The following is a 7,096-nucleotide window of genomic DNA, read 5'->3' as shown; positions in this document are numbered from 1 at the left end:
TAGATCACTGAACGAAATACTGATGACAATAAACAACCTTATTATTAGTATTATTATTACTTAATTAAATAAAATGTTATAATCAGCCATATGCCCTTACATATAACTTTATTGAATGCGTCTGTGCATGTTCTATGACGCCGGCGTATTAGCATGATATAAATATATATATATAAGACGTCATTGCGTGATGACGTATATGAGCTGGTGAATCGGTTTTTTGAACGAGTTCATTGAAACGAGCCAGAGCCATAACGAACCGTCCGAAAGAACCGGTTCGCGGAAAAAAAAACTTTCCATCACTACTGTTTAATTGTTTAGATGAATTCGTCTCAGTTTACATGAAATTCTTTACCATACATTCTCCAAAAATCGCCTCGTTTATTGCAGCTGAGCTATCTGTCTCATCAAATAGCCAGATTTACAGCCACACATAAACCTGCGGTCTTTGACGTTGCTCCGGTTTGAAAATAAGATGACAAAAATAACCATACATTCATAAGACTACTGAAGCATATGCCTACATTGTAAAGACATAGGCTTACGTTTACCTGCGGGGTAAAGTTAGTTTTAGGTTAAATATTCGTTGGATATTCGCCTAAACCCTAAGGGATTATGGTGCATAAGGGACCGTCTGAAATCTGCCCCCACAATTAAAACGTTACTGGCGTCAGAGCAGTCATTTATTTAGGGTGACCATATTCTGGTTTTGTGATAACAATTTTACCTGGTCAGAAAAAGTAGTCCGTTAATTTACCTGATGAACTTTCACCTTTTGCTGACGCTTATGCTTCGCAGAGCTAATGTGTGATTCTAAATCACTTGCACCTTTATTATCAACTGACACATAAGTGCCATCTTTATATTTCATACATTCTGCTTCCTACGGATCTCGACCTGGACGAAAGCATGGGCATTTTTTGTGCAAATCTTCTGTAAATTTGCACTTTTCTTTGGGCATTGTTTCCACTCAGCTGTCATTTGCTGCTACTGTCAAGCAACTGTTTAAAGCCGAACACAACAGCGCTTGCGTGCGTTCGCGGAGAGATTGACAGGCAGCAATTTGGCCAATAGATGCTGCTTAGAAAATCACTGTTATAATCGACCAATTGGTGTGCGAGAAGGCGGGACATACAAAGAGGGATTAAAGCGATGCAAACATGCGCACACTCACAATGAAGTATTAGACCAGATGCATATGGAAGAATTAATTGGACTTTAATATTTGTAACCCACAGAAGACAATCTACAAATGTGTACAATGATGCGCAAATATTTCACTATCTGCAAATGTGTATATTTACATTTGTGATACGTAAAATCATATCCACAAAAATACAGGGTGATGTGTACAACACAAAACTGTTTTTACACATTTGCAGATTACTTCCTGTGAATTTGTGGGTCATGTTACATTTGTAAGTTCCTTTTTACACATTTGTGGAATTTTGTCCAATGTGTACCGCGGAGATCTGTAAATAAACACATACACAAATATCTCACGATTTGCAAATACACACAATTAAATCTGTACAAATATCTTTTTATTTCACATACAAATTGTGAGTTACGCATTTGTGGATCCATTTCTACACACAAAACTGTTTTTACACATTTGCAAATTACTTCCTGTGAATTTGTGGGTCACGTTACATTTGTAAGTTCCTTTTTACACATTTGTGGAATTTTGTCCAATGTGTACCGCGGAGATCTGTAAATAAACACATACACAAATATCTCACGATTTGCAAATACACACAATTAAATCTGTACAAATATCTTTTTATTTCACATACAAATTGTGAGTTACGCATTTGTGGATCCATTTCTACACACAAAACTGTTTTTACACATTTGCAAATTACTTCCTGTGAATTTGTGGGTCACGTTACATTTGTAAGTTCCTTTTTACACATTTGTGGAATTTTGTCCAATGTGTACCGCGGAGATCTGTAAATAAACACATACACAAATATCTCACGATTTGCAAATACACACAATTAAATCTGTACAAATATCTTTTTATTTCACATACAAATTGTGAGTTACGCATTTGTGGATCCATTTCTACACACAAAACTGTTTTTACGCATTTGTGGATTGCTTCCGCGCAATTTGCAGGTCACGTGACATTTGCAACTCCTGTTTACACATTTGTGGATTTTTGTCCACTCTGTCCCGCTGCGATCTGCAAAAACACATTTGTAAGGCGTACGTGTGAGAGCAGTTAATTAGCCACACCAGCAGGTGGCGGTAGCGACATTTTCTCCCATGAATTGAGAGGATATCGATCGACGACTGCACAGTCTATGCCATAGACATGTATTTATTATGTCTATGGTCTATGCCACTCCAAGGAGATATCAATCATCGACTGTGGGTTGTTTTCAACCAGTAGGTGATGGTGATAAAATGGAGAATCTTCAACCCAACGCTCGTGATCCAGGAGCGGGTTCATCCTCGTCATCTCCAGGTAAATCTGCGATGCCTACAGTTTGCTAACGTTGTGTGGTAAATTAGTTGGGTAACGTAAGCTCGCGTGAAATCATTTTGTTAAATCGAGATATTTTATGTTTCACAGTAATTGGTAGTTCACACTACAACTGTAAATAACTAGACATTAGGCTTTATGCACAGCTTCACTACTTCCTGAACTTCAGCCAGCCCTTTGTTTCTTGTCTGCCATTATTGGACAAACTGATTAATCCAGGTGTGCCTGATTATTGTTACTGAGGCCAGGCACACCTGGATTAATCAGTTTGTCCAATAATGGCAGACAGGAAACAAAGGGCTGGCTGAAGTTCAGGAAGTAGTGAAGCTGCCAGACTCATCCAGCCTGTAAACTATGTCTGCATAATCAACAATTGTTCTTTCCAGTTGAGAAGTTATTATTTTTCTGACTAGTTGTAAAAACAGTTATCGCTGTCAACTGAGCATTATACATTCTGTTTTCATGGTGATAGGATCAGTGGGCCAGGACAGTTGTCCTGATCACTGCAAAATGATCATTCACCTAATAACTCTAAACAATTATGTCTGGTGTGTTTCTGTTAGATGACTATGGCAATGATGTGACAATGATTTTCTCAAAAATTTTACTAAGCCTTCCCTTTTTTTTTAGCAGCACCCTGGCCTCATCTCCTGTCCAAGCTGTTAATGGACTCCGAGTCTGACACTTTCTAGGCTACCTCGGCTGAAATAAATCAACCTTTTAATGATATTCTAATTATATGACCAGCACCTGTATACTAATGCTATGTGGATACAAAATAACTTTAGCTCAGCACTGTACATGTAGTGGTTACTCTAATGTAGGCGGTTCATGGTCTGGGCTATATAAAGCGCCCTGAGGCAATTTCAATTGTAGATGTTGCTATGTGAAATTGCATTTTTTTTTTCAAAAATATGAAAATATTGAATGCACAAATACTATATAATTGTTAAGGAGTCTTCGTAACCTTTTTACAAAATAGAGATTCATTGTTATGTCCATGTTTAGACATGAAGCTGTGCCACAGTCCTTCAGCCCGGGGCTGTTAATTGTTTGCTGGCACTAGTGGGTTGTAGAGTTGTATGATTATGTAAACCACTCACCATTTGAGTAACCCACAAAAAGACAAAATGCAAGGCAACTTATGAAGGAGAATAAATATACTGCATACTTTGCTCTGTTAGTTTGTCCATATTATTCACAATGTTTCATCTCTTCTTTTTTAGTATGGACAAAGATGGGGAGAGGGAGGAACTGGTGTTTTAACACTATTTGAATTGATTGTATTCTACCTTCAATGTGGTGGGAGAGGGTGGAATCTATAAATATACTGTATAGAGCAGCTTCAGTCATTTTACATCACAGTATGTTACAACTTATTGAAATCCAATATCCCTGAGTGGGATTTATCAAATAAAGAATGTCTGGTAATAATGTACTTTTACAAAGCATTATATAACTGACAGGAAGGTTCAACATTTTGTGTAGTCCACACAACTTCATGTATTAAATCATGAAAATGTAGACTATAGAAGACTGCTCTCTCGTCCCTCTCCTGTCCCTCCTATCACTTTCTGCAGGTGTTTCTGGCTCTGGAGCTGTGGAGTCTGGATCTGTGGTTGCGAGTCACCTGCTGCCCCCATGTTCCTGTGCGACACCCTCTGTTACGATTATTGTTACTAGTCCTATTACTATTATCATTGCAACTATTATCATAAACATTGCTATGAATATCTGTATCATTATTCGCTCTGTCTATGGCAACATTGCCGCTACTGTCTGTACCTCTGTGTGTATATTGTGTAGGCTGCTCCTCCCTCCCTCCCTCCCTCCCTCCCTCTCTCTGGCTCTCTCTCTCCCTCTGGCTCTCTCTCTTTCTCTCGCCCCCAACCGGTTGAGGCAGATGGCCACCCACCCTGAGCCATGGTTCTGCTCAAGGTTTCTGCCTCTTAAAAGGAACCTTGCCTCTGTAGCCTAGTGCTTGCATTGTTGGGTTTCTGTAAATAACATCAGAGAGTACGGTCTAGACCTGCTCTTGATGAAAAGTGCTGTGAGATAAGTGTTGTTGTGATTTGGAGCTATATAAATAAAATTGAATAGAATACTACAAACATTTTCAGCTCATTTATTTAAATATGAACGTAAAGCAATACAGTATATTATCGATAGTTACCTAAATACACTTGTAAGGCCTACAAAAAAGTTTAGATGGAATGGAGTCCAGTGGGTCAGCCGAGGTAGCCTAGAAAGTGTCAGACTCGGAGTCCATTAACAGCTTGGACAGGAGATGAGGCCAGGGTGCTGCTAAAAAAAAGGGAAGGCTTAGTAAAATTTTTGAGAAAATCATTGTCACATCATTGCCATAGTCATCTAACAGAAACACACCAGACATAATTGTTTAGAGTTATTAGGTGAATGATCATTTTGCAGTGATCAGGACAACTGTCCTGGCCCACTGATCCTATCACCATGAAAACAGAATGTATAATGCTCAGTTGACAGCGATAACTGTTTTTACAACTAGTCAGAAAAATAATAACTTCTCAACTGGAAAGAACAATTGTTGATTATGCAGACATAGTTTACAGGCTGGATGAGTCTGGCAGCTTCACTACTTCCTGAACTTCAGCCAGCCCTTTGTTTCCTGTCTGCCATTATTGGACAAACTGATTAATCCAGGTGTGCCTGGCCTCAGTAACAATAATCAGGCACACCTGGATTAATCAGTTTGTCCAATAATGGCAGACAAGAAACAAAGGGCTGGCTGAAGTTCAGGAAGTAGTGAAGCTGTGCATAAAGCCTAATGTCTAGTTATTTACAGTTGTAGTGTGAACTACCAATTACTGTGAAACATAAAATATCTCGATTTAACAAAATGATTTCACGCGAGCTTACGTTACCCAACTAATTTACCACACAACGTTAGCAAACTGTAGGCATCGCAGATTTACCTGGAGATGACGAGGATGAACCCGCTCCTGGATCACGAGCGTTGGGTTGAAGATTCTCCATTTTATCACCATCACCTACTGGTTGAAAACAACCCACAGTCGATGATTGATATCTCCTTGAGTGGCATAGACCATAGACATAATAAATACATGTCTATGGCATAGACTGTGCAGTCGTCGATCGATATCCTCTCAATTCATGGGAGAAAATGTCGCTACCGCCACCTGCTGGTGTGGCTAATTAACTGCTCTCACACGTACGCCTTACAAATGTGTTTTTGCAGATCGCAGCGGGACAGAGTGGACAAAAATCCACAAATGTGTAAACAGGAGTTGCAAATGTCACGTGACCTGCAAATTGCGCGGAAGCAATCCACAAATGCGTAAAAACAGTTTTGTGTGTAGAAATGGATCCACAAATGCGTAACTCACAATTTGTATGTGAAATAAAAAGATATTTGTACAGATTTAATTGTGTGTATTTGCCAATCGTGAGATATTTGTGTATGTGTTTATTTACAGATCTCCGCGGTACACATTGGACAAAATTCCACAAATGTGTAAAAAGGAACTTACAAATGTAACGTGACCCACAAATTCACAGGAAGTAATTTGCAAATGTGTAAAAACAGTTTTGTGTGTAGAAATGGATCCACAAATGCGTAAATCACAATTTGTATGTGAAATAAAAAGATATTTGTACAGATTTAATTGTGTGTATTTGCAAATCGTGAGATATTTGTGTATATGTTTATTTACAGATCTCCGCGGTACACATTGGACAAAATTCCACAAATGTGTAAAAAGGAACTTACAAATGTAACATGACCCACAAATTCACAGGAAGTAATCTGCAAATGTGTAAAAACAGTTTTGTGTTGTACACATCACCCTGTATTTTTGTGGATATGATTTTACGTATCACAAATGTAAATATAGGCCTACACATTTGCAGATAGTGAAATATTTGCGCATCATTGTACACATTTGTAGATTGTCTTCTGTGGGTTACAAATATTAAAGTCCAATTAATTCTTCCATAGGATGCACATCATAATGCAACTACAGCCGAATCCCGGACATTTTCGCAAATTTAGAAATCCCGGCCGGACGCATTTTTAAGGTCCGAAAAAAAAGAGGACATGTCCGGGAAAAATAGGACGTATATGGTCACCCTAATTTATTTGACTATTGACTTGGATGTTCTATCATAAAACATAACAAAACATTGCAATAAAATAAAACAAACAAACCAAAACAAATACAAATAATTCACAATAGATAGTCAGAGTGATGGCTGTGCATGTGAGTGTACAGTAGGCTATTCACTTATATTTTGAAACAAAATCACTAAAATGAACGAAAACTTTATTTTCACATTCCAGAGGTTTTAGTAAGAGCAGACTACAGGTGAGATTTTTGCAGTTCGTCCAATAATGAGTAGCTTTAGATTATTTTAAAAGCGAATTAACTCAAATTCACCAAAATGTTATTTTCGCATTCCAAAGGTATTAGTAAGTTCCCAGTGGGCAGACTGACTAAGGTGAGATTCTTACAGTTAGTCAGTCTGTCCACTGGAAAGTTACTAAAACCTTTGGATTGTGAAAATAAAATTTTCAGTAGGCCTATGATGTTTATCCTAAAATAACCCTAC

At 38.1% G+C, this 7,096-nt stretch overlaps 1 long non-coding RNA gene across 1 annotated transcript; it reads right to left on the bottom strand.

Annotated features, from left to right (window-relative positions):
* Nucleotides 1-3,828: 3,828 nt before the first annotated feature.
* On the bottom strand, nt 3,829-5,562 carry LOC127652966 (uncharacterized). The gene is made up of 2 exons (XR_007971764.1): nt 5,443-5,562; nt 3,829-4,795 (listed from the first exon to the last, which is right to left on the bottom strand). It is a non-coding gene; the product is annotated as an uncharacterized LOC127652966 (long non-coding RNA).
* Between the last annotated feature and the right edge of the window lie 1,534 nt (nt 5,563-7,096).

Source organism: Xyrauchen texanus, chromosome 12 (genome assembly GCF_025860055.1).
Source record: "Xyrauchen texanus isolate HMW12.3.18 chromosome 12, RBS_HiC_50CHRs, whole genome shotgun sequence".
Classification (NCBI taxonomy): domain Eukaryota; kingdom Metazoa; phylum Chordata; class Actinopteri; order Cypriniformes; family Catostomidae; genus Xyrauchen; species Xyrauchen texanus.
Note: the sequence above shows the minus strand (reverse complement) of the source record. Positions and strands in the feature narration are given on the sequence as shown.